The 15,783-nt window shown below is 44.3% G+C and overlaps 1 protein-coding gene across 20 annotated transcripts in view; it reads right to left on the bottom strand.

Moving 5' to 3' along the window:
- Positions 1-15,783, bottom strand: part of RBFOX1 (RNA binding fox-1 homolog 1) — a gene marked incomplete at both ends in the record, with an annotated part of 617,808 nt that overhangs the window by 123,996 nt on the left and 478,029 nt on the right. The gene's annotated exons all lie outside the window — the stretch shown is intronic.

Below are 15,783 nucleotides of genomic sequence, written 5' to 3' on the forward strand. Positions count from 1 at the left end.
GGTGACACTGGGGATGCAAACTTCATCAGAGGGAGTGATAGTCTCTTAACGGTAAGCGTGTTCTTCCTGAGTGCCGCCCAGACTCTCAAGATACGACTTCATCATTACTGATGCTGTACAGATAAAATATTAATAAATGTCAAAATTTGGAAAGGCCTTTTGGCATTTTTGCAGTTCAGAGAACTGGCTGATTAACTTACTATTTTTACTGTTTTTTAACTTAGTTTCTCAAAGGTACAGATCTATGCTGCCCACCACCTCTGACCACGTGTGGCTAGCTCAAGTGAATTAAAATTAAGGAACATGTAAAATGTGTTTTCTTGCATTTGTTACACTGGAAGTACTTGATAGCCACAGGTAGCTAGCTCTTTCATCTCGGACAATGCAGGTGTAGACTATTTTCATATCTGCAGAAAATTCAGCTGGGCTATGTTGGTATTAATGATGTGATATTTTCAGAATAACTCTTCCCTTCCCTCCCCCCACAAAAAAATACGCCTGGGTAACATTGTCTTGCACTGAAACCCATGTATAGACATAATCAGGAGAAAAAAAACAGTTAAAATTAACAGTTAAAATCAACAAATTAATTATCAACAGTTATTGCTATTTCTGACGTTTTATTTAAAGCACTTTCTCTGCAATTAATGTATACTGCCTATAGGTGGCCCTAGATGCTGCCCACATCAGGTACCTGCCTCTTAAACCAAGATGGAGAGTCAACGCCAAAGCCTATCAAATTTATGAGCAAGAAATCATCCTCCCCTATTTATAAGCAATTTAGAAACATATAACTGGGACAAAACTATCAATGCAGGCAGCCAGGTGTAAAATAATAGAGACTTAGAGAAGGAGAAAATCTTATAGAGTGAAATGTAAAAGCAACTTCCAAATAACACGGGCGTAATTAGCAACTTTCTCATCAACCCTGGTATTTACTGGATGATCTCATTTGCATTCTCCTTCCTAACAAGTGAAGTGCATTTTAAAGTGAAGACCTCCTGGCGGCTGGCACACCGTTCTTCCAAGTGGCTTTGGGACGAAGAGCCCTGCCAGATGACTTCTTCCTTTTCCCAGTGCCACGTCCCCACAATCACAGTGATGTAGTCATTTTGCCTTGTGCCGTGGAGCCGATAGTGGGAGAAGGATGGCGATACGTTTCTTAACCAGAAAATGATAGATAACACGCGTTCACACCTCTTTGGGCTTTGTGAAGAGTGAACAGAATGATGTGTGCCAATCTGGCAGGGCGCCTGGCATATGGTAGACATTCAATACGTGGAAAGTCATCAGTCTGTGAAAGTGATGGAGATGTACAAAAAAAATGCAAGCCAGGTGTGGTGGCGCAGCTTGTAATCCCCGCACTTGGGAGGCGGAGTCAGGAGGATCCTGCAGGTTCGAAGCCCGCCTCACTGGCTTAAGAGACCCTGTTTCTAAATAAAAATATAAAATGGGTCTGGGAGTATAGCTCAGAGGTAGAAGGGTTTCCAGGAACCCCAGTACCACCAAAATAGATAAATAAATAAATAAATAAATAATAAAAAAAGGAATAAAGCTTTCTCCAGAAACATACGGGCAAGGTCCTCATTTGCCTCTTCAATATGGCTTTACTAAGTAGCTACTTCCATGTGCTGGTTATAGAAGCTAGTGCTCCAAATCACATGCAGTTTGCAGGTGAGAGTAAGAGGAAGGCAGAAAAAAATAAGGGTAACACAGGTGAGTGTTGGGATGAGAGTCAATCACAAAGGGCTGCGTGACCTGCAGGGATACATGGCACCGCTGGAGGCTCGAAGGGATGCTCATTCTGGAGGTGAAATTGGACAGGAGACATGTCTCAGAGGTGCAGGGGTTTGATGCTGTATCCAAAGAGAGAGTAGAACATGCTCAAAGATGCGAAGGCCAGCTTCAGCAACTTAGCAGGACTCTCTGCAATTTAGAGAGACTCTGTTTTAAAAAAGTATGGCTGAGGGTGCGTTTCAGAAGTAGAACAACTTTGGGTTCAATCCTCAGTACCACAAAAGAAAAAAAAATAGAACAAAAGAAAGAATGCCGAGGTGCAAAATAATGCCATGTATTCAGGAGAGTCTGTGTGAACATTTTTGAGTGGGGGTGGTCTAGGGATGGAACCCAGGGGCATTTTACCTCCAAGCTACATCCCCCAGCCCTATTTCAAATCTTATTTGGAAACAGGGTCTGGTTAAGTTGCTGAGAGCTTCACTAAGTTGCTGACACTGGCTGAGAACCTGTGATCCTCCTATCTCAGCCTCCCAAGTACTGGGACTACAAGCGTGCACCACCATGCCCAGCTCTATGTGGACTATGATGGTGCTAGTCAGAAGGGACATGCCTGAAGTCTGGATGGGCAGGGACACAGACTTCAGAGGTAGCTGGGGAGCTGACTCACCAAGGGTCTTATCTGCAGCTCGAGATCAGAACATCCTAGAAGCTGTGAGGATCCCCTTAACCATTATAGGAGTGAGCGGGACACAGAGGATAAATGTTCCTTTTAGTGGAAGACTGATGCATGGACCAACTAACTGATTGCATAAATGGATGGATGGATGGATGGAGGATGATGAGCTGATGAGTAAAGAGTGAATGACCAATCAGCTTTGCCATTCCAAATGATGGGGAAAGAGCAACATTCCAACATCCCAACATCCCAACACTGAGACCCAAACAGAACAGGGTCTGTTTTCCTTGCTGGTGATATGAGGGTTGTTTACACTTTCATGACAAAGAGTTGACCTTGTATCCAGGCCGAGTCACTCTCTAGAGGAGTAAGGGGTTTTAGTGCCCTACCCCAAGATTTAAATATTAGCAGATGCAGTATCTAAGAGCCTCAGCTCCCAGTCCATCTTTTCTATCCTGTTTGAAGTTGCAGCTTGAATGTAAAACTGCAGTGAGCTCCTTTTTGTCCCAAGAAGGAGACTTTGATTTGGATTTGTGCACGACTGCTGGATGTTTCAGTTTAATAAACCTAATTAGGAATTACAGAGATTATGATTAAACATATTAAATGATTAATAGCATTATGCTGCTCATGTGAAAATTAAAATTAATCATCTCTAGTCAAACAGGACTTTGGAGAAATCTTTGTGTTGTTTCCTTTGATAAAAACATACAACGCTCGATTAATCATTTTGTAGCATCTGCATTTATACAAATACCCTTAGATTGTTACGTAGGAATACCTGTGTTAAAGCAAGTGTTAGCAGAAATACATAACATAAAACCCAAACCCAAGCCGGGCGTGGTGGCGCACGCTTGTAATCCCCGCGCTTGGGAGGCGGAGACAGGAGGATCGCGCAGGTTTGAAGCCAGCCGTGCTGGCGTAAGAGACCCTGTTTCAAAAATATAAAATAGGTCTGGGAGTGTAGCCCGGAGAAAGAAGGGCTTCCAGGAGCCCCAGTACCACCAAAAAAAAAAAGAAAAAAAAAGAAAACCCAAACCCAAACTGATTCAGACGTTTGTGGCTGGATAGGAATGGGAGAAGAGGAGTGTTGGGGTCTGCAGGTTAAGGAAGAAGAAAAGGAAAGGAAATCTCTTTCAGACTGAGATGTCTGTGTCTATGATGTGCTGTTTCACAAAAAATAAAATAAATAAACAGCACTGCTGAACCATGCAGCTCTGTGTGTGAGCCCGTCGCATTAACTGCTCATTTCTGAGCCTCAGTTTTTGGTCTGTGAAAGGTCAGTTGTGGTAGGCTTATAGGGAGAACAGAGTGCAATAGGAGGTAAAGAGATGATTGGAACTGAAGACAGAGCTCACTGCTAGCTCTCACATTGCACGCAGCGATCTCTCTCTCTCTCTCTCTCTCTCTCTCTCTCTCTCTCCTTTCTCTGAAACTTTCAGAGCAAACATACCCAGGACAAGCCCATGTTTTATGTCTCCACTGTGGTATGAATCAGAATTGACTGCCCACCCCCACAAGGCCCCCGTGTAGAAGGCTTGGCCACCAGGCTTGGTGCTATTGGAAGATGGTGCCATCTCTAAGAGGCAGGGCTCAGTGGGAGGAAGTGAGGTTGTTGGGGGCGTGGCTTTGAAGAGGCTGTTGGGATCCTAGCTCCTTCTCTCTCCTTCCTGGCTGCCAGGGGCGTGGACCAGCCTCCTCCACCTGGAGCTTCCAAGATGGCGTACTGGATTGTGTGTGGCACAACAGAAACAAGTGCTCACAGACTGAAACCTCAGAAACCATCCACCCAAAGAAACTTTTCCTCCTTTTTGTTAGAAGAGCCCACTCATTCTGTTAAAGTAATGGAAAACCGGTTAACGTAGTCTCTGTTTTATTTCTAACAAAGTACCATCCTTGAATTTGGTACGGTCAAGCAACAGAAAATTCCCTTCCTTCACAGTTAACGAGGACAAAGATCTAAAAGAAAGGTGCAGGTGGGGCCACACCCCCCCTGGCCTCCAAAAGCGTGTTCAGCACATCTCCCAGCTCTGGGTGGCTCCTGTCCGTCCTTAGCACACGCTTCAGCTCACTTATCTCTGCTTTCATCCGCACAGGACAATCTCCTTGGATTTCTGGCTCACATGCACCTCTGCTTTCGTTCTAAGGATACTGGTTATTGGTTTTAGAGACTACCCTAAATCCATGATTACCTGGACTTGAAATCCTTAACTTAATGATGTCTGTAAAGCCCCTTTCTCCCAAATAAGATCATATGCACTCACAGTTCATACGAGTGGGAACGAGGACATAATTCTTGGAGGTTACCATCCAATCCACTATACTCCCCTACTAAACAAACAAAAAATGCAAAGTACAAATGGTACCCGTGTGTGTCATCAAAGAATGGTTGCATTTTGTTGTTGTTGTGGTGGTGGTGGTGATTTTTTTTTTTTTTTTTTGCAGTCCTGGAGATGGAACTCAGGGTCATTCTATCTCCAAGTTACACTCCCAGCCCTATATTTTATTCTTTATCTTAAAATAGGGTCTCACTGAGTTGCATAGGGCCTCACCAAGTAGCTGAGGCTGGCCGTGAACCTGGATCCTCCTGTCTCAGCCTCCCAAATGCTGGGATCACAAGCGAGCGCCACCACCCTCTGGTGAATGTTTTTAATACCCGCAGTAACACAAGGCTCTCAGAAGAAGAGGGGAATATTCCTTCCAGAGCTGGCCTTAGACCCAGTTATTAACAGAAGCCACTTTAATACAATGGAGACCAAATCTTCATTCATCAGTGTAGGCTGGCTAACTGCATTTTGAACATATGCGGACCTTCACTGGGTGGGGAGCCCCTTCTCTAGCTCCCCAAAAGAACTTCAACATTTTACATTAGCTTTCTTATTTATAAAATGATAAATGCACACCTGTCCTGGGCCCTTTAGTGTGGGGTAATGATATCCAAATATGGGGAAAGTATCCAGGCACAATGGTACATGCCTATAATCTCAGTACTTGGGAGGCTGAGAGAGGAGGATTGAAGATGCAAGATTCAAGGCCAGCCTCAACAACTTAGTGAGGCCCTCAGCAGCTTAGCAAGACCTTGCTTTAAAATAAAAAGAATGAGCCAGGCACGATGACCCATACCTGTCATCACAGAACTTGGAAGGCTGAGACAGGAAGATCACAGCTTTGAAACTATCCTTAGTAACTTAAACAGACTTTCAGCAACTCAGCGAGACCCTGCTTCAAAATAAAAAATAAGCATATAGGGCTGAGGATGTAGCTCAGAGGTATAACACCCTAGTTGTAAAACCTAGCACTACCAAAAGATAAATAGGGCTGGGAGTTTAGCTCAGAGGTAAAATGCCCGTGGGTACTACTTTGGTAACCACCCCCACACCCACCCTACACAGAAAATCTCTGTAAATGGTTAAGTCTCAGGCACCATAAAAGAAAGTGGTAGCAATCATGCTTATTATGAGAAGCATTAATAATAATTAGCTAGTGTTGTTTCTCAAGCCATAGATGTGAACAGCTCTTAAGATGCAGCCTTCCTATGGTATGGGGAAGCCTGCAAGACCCCAGGTGGGTGGGAAGTCCATGAACCTCAGATTCTGGGCAGCACTTAGCTGAGGCTCCCCAGTAAGTTTTTAGAACCACCATGCCCACCTCGGTTCCGGCCCAGAATGGAGGCCCTGTTAGGAGGCAGGATATTTGCCGCAGAATTTTTCTTAATAAACAAACTCCCCAGGTATCGGCACAGGTTATAAATGTTAAGAAAACACCACTGGCACTTTAATCTCCTGAAGATCACATAGTGCTTCCACAAAGACCTTAATAAAGAACCACGGGGCTCCCTCTGCAATAATCGTCCCTAATTCAATGAATAGCTCTGAGCAACCCACAGCTAATCCTAGTGAAATTGGATTTTGATATCGACCAATCCAGGGATGACTGTTTGAGAGAATACGCAAAGTTGTGTGGAAATATGCGTCTTTGGGGTTCTGCCTCCGCCCTGGTGTTCTCTGAGCTGGGTGGGCGGTATAGTGTGCACCTGCCTGGCATCTGCTCCTGATCCAGGTGACTAGGGGCACAAGTCCAGGTGAGGAATGCTTACGCCTGGGTGGGAGATACAGACCTGGGAAAAATGATGTGAACTTGTCAATTCAAGTCAACATTCAGAGATTTTGTTGCACTGAGTATGGAGCAGGGGAGGGGCAACAATGAGAACTAAAACTAGAATTATAGCAAATTGTCCTTGGTGGGAATTAAAAATGCATGTATTTATAGCCCAGTGCCAGGTATAGCTTCAGGGTGATGATTAATTACAGGAGGGCAGCCTGGTCTCATAAAATGTGAGAGATATACATAATTTCAGAACTTCTAGAAGGCACGTTTTAAAAAATGTAAAAAGGAAGCCGGGTATGGTAGTGCTCACTTGTAATCCCAGTACTTGGGAGGCTGAGACAGGAGGATCCCGGGTTTATGGCCAGCCTCAGAAACTTAGTGAGGCCCTTCACAATTTAGTGAAACCCTGTTTTCAAAATAAAGAATAAAACTATCAGAAAAGGGGTATAGCTCAGAGGTAGAATTCCCTAGCTTCAATTCCCAGTTTCACACACAAAAATGTAAAAAGGAGTATGAAATCAATCTTGAGAGTATGCTCATTTTAAGAGCTGGGTGTAGTGGCCCATGCTTGTAATCTCAGCACTTGGGAGGTTGAGACAAGAGGATCACAGGTTCAAGGCTAGCCTCTGCAATTTAGCAAGTCCCCCGGGAAATTAACAAGACCCTATTTCAAAATTTAAAAAAATTGAAAAGGGCTAGGAGTGTAGCCCAAAGACAGAATGCCCCAGAGCTCAATCCCCAGCTTTCCCCGCTAAAATAGAACATATTTATTTTAACTCAGCTTAAGAAAACCATTTCAACATATCACCAGTGTAAGATATATTTTATATGTTTTTTATACTAAGCCTTTGAGAACTTCTGTATATCTTATACTCTGGCTCATGATCTCAATGTGGACACTGAATTTTCATGGGAAACGCTTGCTTTATATTTAGGCTACAAAATACTAGAGTTAAATACCCGAGCTTTTCCAAAATCTTACTTCAAAGGTTTGTCATCAGTGATACAAGTATCAAAGTTTACCTTTAAGGTAAAGTTGAATTAAACTAGAAGTGCGGCTCCTCAATGACACCAGCCTCTTTCAGGAGCTTCACGGGGCAATATAAGCGCCTGTGGCAGATGATATTGCCCTGGATCACCTGTGTGGACCCAGTGTGGTCACCCGGGATACTGCTAAGGGCCCTTAGAAGTGATGGAGAAGACATGTCAGAGTGATGTAAACCTGCATTACTGGCTTTCATGAGTGAGCGGACCCCATCCTGAGTCCAGAGGAAAAGATGCATTCCTGCAGCTAAATCCTTTCTAACCTGCTGACACCTAGGTTAGACTTCCGGAATCCAGGACTCTAACCTAATACACTGGGTGTTGCTTGAACCCAACAGAAAACGATCATGCTACCCTCATTACAAAACACAGGTCCAGGATATTTCTATCATTCCAGAAATTTCCAAGGCGCAGCACCGCCTTAGAACCATAGTGTGTGTGTGTGTGTGTGTGTGTGTGTGTGTGTGTGTGTGTAGGTGCAGTGTGACAGTAGAGACCAGGTGGGAAAGGCAGGAAAATCAAGAAGGATAATGATAAAGAGCCTTCTCTAAGACCAATGGTCACACCCTAGGAAATGAGGAATAGGGTAAAGTCAACTTCGCATCTGAACTTCAGGTAATACTGTGAATGAAATAAGTTCAGGGTGTTAAGTCCTACCTTGGGCAGAGTTTTGAAGACTAAAGATAAATACCATCACAGGTGCAGGTTGACTCTCTGGCAGGTCACTCCATTCCGTGGTGTCTTAAAGTGTCATCATTTCTGCTATCGGGTGGTAGAAATGTGTTCTTAGCCCCTTTCTGTGCTAATGGACTCCACAAAAGTTTAATAGAAGCTTTGAAAAGACTCGCTAGGGGGGAAATGAATGTTTCTCAAATTCCACCTATTGTTTCAGGGGGTTGGGGGCTCTCTCACGAGGTGAGAACCATGGTTGATGTTCTCATTGTCTCTGAATTGAGACAAGCAATTGCAAGCCATTATTGACAATGAATACCATGGCTCCCTGGAAGGTTAGGAGCAGTATGGGCCTGCTAAAGACATTGGATAGAGGACTGGAAATAATATTGTGCAGAGGTCACCTAAGCTGGGTATCTTGTTAGGGTCACATATGCCTTTCTCCTATAGAATCATCATGATGGTTTAGAACACTGAGACTCAGAGAGGTCTGTCCTTTCCAAAGGCACCCAGCTAGGAGATGACAAGCATGGATTTAGGATGTTGGACTCTATGTCCTGAGCTCATTTCATTGTATTGTGGTCCTACAAGGTCAATGCCAAGGGGAAGATGCTCTGGAAAGCCTAAGGACAGGCTCAAGGGAAAAAGGCAAAGCAGGGGTACTGGATTCACTGTAGCCTTGGCTGCTGTGCTCTGGGTCTGGGTTGAACCAGTGGGATGAGTTCTGCCAACACAATCCACAACCCACAAGGCGCACAGCCAGACTGCTCAGGCCTCCAATCTCTTCCAGAACCTCGTGCCAGCCCTTATTAATCATATCTATGTATCTTTCTTAACTTATCTCCGATCTTTCCTTGTAGAATAGGAATATCCCAAAGATAATCACTCTTATCTAATTCATTTTTTTTTTTTTGCTTCTCACATGCTAGACATTCTACTGCTTGAGCTATATTCCCAGCTCTTTGCATTTGATTTTTTTTTTTTTGGTGGTACTGGGGTTCCCAGAAGCCCTTCTACCTTCGGGCTACACTCCCAGACCTATTTTTACATTTTTTTTTTTTTTTTGGAAACAGGGTCTCCTAAGCCAGCGCGCGCGGCTGGCTTCGAACCTGCGCGATCCTCCTGTCTCTGCCTCCCAAGCACGGGGATTACAAGCGCCCGGCTTTGCATTTGATTTTGAGACAAGAGCTCTCTAAGTTTCTGAGGCTAACCTCAACCTTGCAATCCTCCCTGCTGCCTCAGCTTCCCAAGCTGCTGGGATTACAGACGCATACTTCTGTGTGCAGCTTGAATGCCTTTTTCAATCTCTTTGTCTGGCCCATAACAAAGCACTTGGGAAATCTTTTGGGGTCATTCCAGGACACCATGTCTTCAGATCTTTCTTCCCTGCAAAGATCCCGACTCTCCCTTCACAGTACGGAAAAACAACATCCAGGGCAGTATGCTGATGTAGCCTGATTTCCCTACCCCCAGCCCGTTGGATATGAAGCATCTTTGTTCTAGTAAGTCTTCTCCCCTCCACAAAATCTTCATAGTGATAAATAAGAGGTATACTTCTGAATAGCCAGCTGTTTCTCCCTCCCCCACCCATCAAGTTATTTGTGTGTGAGAGAGAAGCTCGTGTCTCTGAGGCATGATTTGATTAAGTTGACATATTATTTGAGCAATGGCTCAGTACCCACTGCGATGTACTTTGGACCAAATTGATTTGTGTAACGAACACTTGCTCTGTCTCTTCTTGCAGCCTGAATAGCGGTCTTGATTTAGCCAGTAATGCTGGGCGCCAAGTGAATTTACTGAGTCCATGGTCCCTCTCTCTCAATCTGTAGAGAGGAACGAGGGCAGGGAACGGGCAGGCATAATTCAATACATTGTACTATAAGCTCAAAAAATAATATCACAGAGCTCTGCAATATACCTATGTGATTTGATTTGTAAAGCTGATAAAAAAGCAATCCAGAAAAGTTCAGGGGGAAAATATATATGTTCTAAGCAAAACTGTAACCATCTTGGATTTGTACAAAGAACAGGAAGGGGGGGTGTTAGAAAATCATGCATACTAAATCAACCTCATAGTTTGCTTTAGACAATATTACCCTCTCCATTGAAAATGAAGCGAGATTTGTGAAAAGTTATTTCCCATTTAAAAAAAAAATGATAATGGTAAGCCCAGGGAATGTGAATTAAAAACCCACGTCTCGGGGTTTTTTCACAATCCTACTTCAAAACGGGGCTTGTACCATTTCTCCACCTCCTGCTTTTTCAATTCAGCTCTGTAGGCAAACAAATAAGTTAATCACACAGCCAGGGATGGAGTTAATGCCTCCTTCCTAGCTCAGCAGCCTGGCAGATTCCAAAGCCAGGTAACACGGACTGGAGAAATACATCACATTTCCCTTAACCCGAATAAATTCAATGCTCTGCTCAAATTGATGAAATCCCTCAGAAAGAAGGACTGGAAGATAGAGAAGGGCTGATCCCAGATTCCTTTGCCATTCTTCAATCTTTGCAAATAGAGGCTGAACGGAAGCAGGGCCAGGTGTTTAACGTATCCATAAAACTGATGAGCCGTCACGATGACTGTATCTGTCATCTCAGGCTGCTATAACAAAATAGACTGGCAGCTTAAACCACACACGTTCATCTCTTACAGGTCAGGGCCTGAAAGTCTAAGAGCAAGGTCTTGGCCAAGTTTGTTCACAGTGACGGCTGTGTCCCCAGCTTGCTGATAGATAGATAGATGCCTTCTTTCTGTCTCTTCACACATTGGAGAGAGAACAACTTTGATCTCTCTTCCGAATCTTACAAAGACTCTAATCCATCCTCATGATGGCTCCACCCTCATGAGCTTATGGGAATCTGACTAGCTCCCAAATATCTGTTCTCCAGTTCTTATCACACTGGGGGTCAAGGTTTCAACATACACATCTGGGGGTGCACAGTAATACCACGGAAGCAGAGTTCACAGGTACCTCAGAATACGGATGCATGCTTCTCCTGAACAGGGGAACAAGGCTTCACCACACTGGAAACCAGGTTGTCATTTACCTAACCACTAAAAACAACTTTATTGGGTACCTATTAGATATCAGGACATGCTGGAAGTTGGCATCTGTTTATCAGTGGGCTGAGGCAAGATTAGAAAGTATTATTTCTCTCCCTCCCATGTTCTAAAGATTTTTATTTTAGTTCTAATAAAAATGCCAAAAACATAATAATGATGATGATGATGATGATAATAATAATTATAATAATAATGTAAGACTAAATACTTATAGACTTGGAATCAAACTATCTGAGTATAAATTCCGGCTTTAACACTTCCTCGCTATGTGACCTTCAGTAAGTTACTTAACCTCTCTGGGTCTCATTTCCTTTGTCTAGAAGATATGAATCCCATTGGTACCTACCCCAAATGAGTCAGACCCATCTGTGCTCAGGATGGCTTCAGGGTCATGACCGCAATGGTCAGGATCTAGCAGTGTATTATACCAGCTCATCTTTTAATAAATGTGCATTAATGGGTTGAATGGCCATTAGCTCTGTGTGTATTTTACTGCACCTGATGATTCAGGAAGAGACTGTCATTGTGTCCATTCTGTTACTCACTTTACCCAGCCCATGGACTTGCAGTGGACAGAGGCGTCTTCTGACTCTGCCTTTCAACCTTTCCAATACTTCAGAGCCTGTGAGACCAGGTTCACCTGTGGGTCCTTCCTCCTTTTGGGCCTCACTCCTTTAGGAACCAGGGCTGAGAAGGATCAGAGGAGGCAGAGAGGCCCTAATGAGGTGGAAGCCTCCTGATCTGGGAGCATCTCTCTTCATCCTTTTGTGTCTGCTGGGGCTCTGGCGCACCTGGATGCCTGCCTGTACGGATGTGGTGGAGCCCATGGGTCTGCATGTGTCTTTCTGGGTAGCAATCATGGTCTTCCTGTTGCCCAGGGTCCTACATCTTTCAGGCTACAGCTGGAGGTCATTGCTGCTAAATTTCCTTGAGATGGAAATCCTCTCTCCCAGTATTGGGGTTCCAGGACAAACTCAGAAACCCTGACCTGTCCCCTCATTTTCAGGGTTTTTTGAGGAACAGGAACCAGGGGACCAGATGTCCTTATGAAGTCTGTGACCCTTATTTACTATCTTGTTGCTTCCAAAGACACCTGCTCTGCCTCCATCTTTAAAAGGCCCTGGTAAGAAGCATCCCCAGGGTCCAGTTCAAGGTCATCCCCTTCCACAACTAACCTAAGGTGTTCCAAGTCCTCCTTGAAGTCCTCCCACTGTCCTCTGCCTTAGTGGCATTCTATAGATGAGCATGCAGGTTGTTGCTGAGGAATCTCCAGTGCAAAGGGGGGAAGTGGCCTCCCCCTCTGCAGGAGCTGCCACATTTGTGGAGGCATCTGAACCTCCTCACCCCCTAGGATCTCCGGCTTTTCTCTAATCCCCCATCCAACTCAGAAACCAAGACCAAATTTAACATGGATGGGAAAAGAGAAACTGTTGATATTTGGTACTCAGTTCCCAACTCCACCTGGCTCAAAGATTTCTCTCCTCTCAAATGTCACACAAGATTTCCGATGAACCAAATGGCAATTCTGTGTGTTATGTTAACTTCCCAGGCCTGAGCAAAGTGTTGAAAACACAACTCCTTGGCAAAGAATCTCAGAGAGCGCCTTTGGGTTACTGTACTTACTACGTCTTTCTTTGGTTAAAGGTTTCAGTAAAAGAGACTACTGCTCACAGAGTTTTGAACAATCAGTATTTCTCTGACCTACACTGAGACATGCAGATATCAGTCTTTGTAAACATGGATATGTTTATTCACATCCATCTGGCAGTCAGAGGATCCCATCACAGGAAACACAACATTTCTGCAAACTGGTCTGGCTCAAGTTACTTCTGAATTCCAAATCCTGACTGTCAGCGGGCTAATTTCTCCTGGATGGGTGGGCGGGGAGGGAATGAGGACATGTTGGGGAACAGGAGTGCTAAGAAATCCACTCTGCAAATAGCAATGTCTGCATCTTCTTCCTGTCTAGTATGCTCTTTTGCTTTTCTTTTTCTTCCTTTCTGTTTACTTTTCACTTATTTTGGTAAAGGGTTTAACACCCAGAGTTATTCCACCTCTAAGCTATGCCCCCAGACCTACTTTTTCTTTTTTCTTTTTTTTGAAACAGGGTCTCACTGAGTGGCTGAGAGCTTCACAATGTGGACGAAGCTGGCTCTGAACCTGTGATCCTCCTGTCTCGGTCTCCCAAGAAGTCCTGGGATTACAGGTGTGCACCACCATGCTCAGCTTCCCAGTAAGTTCTTTAACTGGAGGGAACAGAAATCCTTTTCTAAGAGGGTCACAGGATGAATGCTTTGGCCTCCTGGGCCTTGCTTTTTTTTTTTTTTGCTACATGCAAAAGTAACCCTGTGCAAACAAACCATGATGGTGGCTGTTTTCGAATAAAAATTTCTTTATAAAAATAGAGAGAGGCCAGATTTGTCTGTGAGCCATCACTGCCATGGGTGTCTTCTCAGAGGAACAGTATTCTGGGTCCACACTGCTCCCCCCAGCTCCCCCTTAAAGAGCTCCTGCTGACTTACAATCATGTGCTAGAAATGAGGGATAGAGGGTGAAGGCACTGTCTGAGTCCTAGGGGAGTTCCCAGGGCTATGGGTGAGAAAGGTAATGCACTGGACAATTAAGAAGACAGCTGCCATGAATTCTCTTATTCAAGGACCTCTGGATACACAGTTCAGCCAGAGGAGAATGTGGAAAATACCTTACAGAAAGAAAGTCTTAGTCCTTATGGAACTTAGTCATTATGCATTAGCAGAGTACACGAATAAACCTTTTGGTGTTCTGAGAGTCCCAGCCCTAAGATTAAGAGAAATATCTACTAGGCTTGGGGTCATCTGGTGCTTACTTACACCATCCATGGCTCCACAAGCTAATTGTCACAGCTCTTGGGAAGTTGAGACAGGAGGATCTCAGGCTCATGGCCAGCCTCAGCAACTTAGTGAAGGCCTTGTTTCAAAAGAAAAACAAAAAGAAAAAAGAAAGAAAAACAATAAATAAAATTGGACTGCAGGGTGTAGCTCAGAGACTCAGAGGTAGGACATCTCTGGATACAATCCCAAGCACCAAAAAGAAAAAGAAAGAAGAAAAGGAAGAAAGAAGGAAGGAAGGAAGGAAGGAAGGAAGGAAGGAAAGAAAGAAAGAAAGAAAGAAAGAGAAAAGAAAGGAAGGAAATAACATGCCCCCTCTTCTGTCTAAGAGAAAAAGTGAAATTTTGTTCCAAAAAATGCTTTGGATATTTCAAGGTATTGAGCATTTTTCATTTTCAGGGCGAATTCTACATAAATACCAAGTGTTTACTACCGGACCTATATTGGTATGTGGGAGAGATAAGGGGTCCTTCAATTCAGGACTCTTGAATTCAGGTCTCACTTCTATCCATTGCTTACTATCATTTCTGGGATGGAATTCCAAATACCTGAAAAAGTGTGACCCTGGTTTCTGGGGCTTTCCTTGCAGGTACTTGCTTTGTCTGAAAAAAATTAAGGCTCAGAGACTTAGGGTAGGTTGCTGGGATTCGGATCTGCCCTCGGTAGAAAGTCTTGGTCACCCTTAACAAGATGCGGGTCTCATGATTTGAAAAGGAGACAGGCTGGAGGTATAAGATGGTTCACATCAGTCCCTGTCATCTGAGGATGGTCTGTCGAACACCTCTGCCCAAGACACCTACAAATGCAGATTTTGGGGTCCTGTTCCAGACTTAACCATTCCTATTATGTGGACCCAAGATAAATCCTTCTGGACAATTCTCCAGGGTGACTTGTGCTCACATGTTAAGAACTACTGGTTTGTCCTGGGAGAATGGCCCAGAGGGACATTAGGTTCCTGGGCTGAGAAACCAGCTGGCATCAGATCCCCTGGTCACTGCCTTTTGGATCTTGGATGTGTTATTACATGCTTCGACACCCCACATCTCTAGCTGTAAGATGGAGACTTGTGAATTCACTCACTCCAAGATTATGGATTGCCTACCTCCAGTGGGAGCAGAGAAGGTCAAAGGGCCAGCGTGCCAACTGCTTACCTGGCTTATGGCGGCACCATGTGGGTGTGCACTGGACCTTGGCCCTACAAATTCATTCGTTAACTACTCTCCTTCAAAAGCACCTTCAAAAGCGAGACCTGAGGCCAGCGCGGCGGCGCACACTTGTGATCCCAGTACTTGGGAGGCTGAGACAGGAGGATCGCAGGTTCACGGCCAGCCTCAGCTACTTAGTGAGGCCCTCTGCAACTTAGTGGGACCCCGTTTTAAAATAAAGAATAAAAAAAAAATAGGGCTGAGGGTAAAGCTTGGAGGTAGAATGCCCCTGGGTTCATTCCTTAGCACCACCGCGAAAACAAAACAAAAAAACGAAAGCAAGACAACTGTTTCTGGACAAACACTATGTCTTGGATAAGACTTCATATTCAAACCTCTCCCTAGGTAAAGATTTCTCTTTTTTGGATGGGGTAGGGTGTGAAGGCAGAGGGTGTTTCAAATGGTTTCTGG

This window comes from Muscardinus avellanarius (genome assembly GCF_963383645.1).
Source record: "Muscardinus avellanarius genome assembly, chromosome: 10".
Classification (NCBI taxonomy): Eukaryota; Metazoa; Chordata; class Mammalia; order Rodentia; family Gliridae; genus Muscardinus; species Muscardinus avellanarius.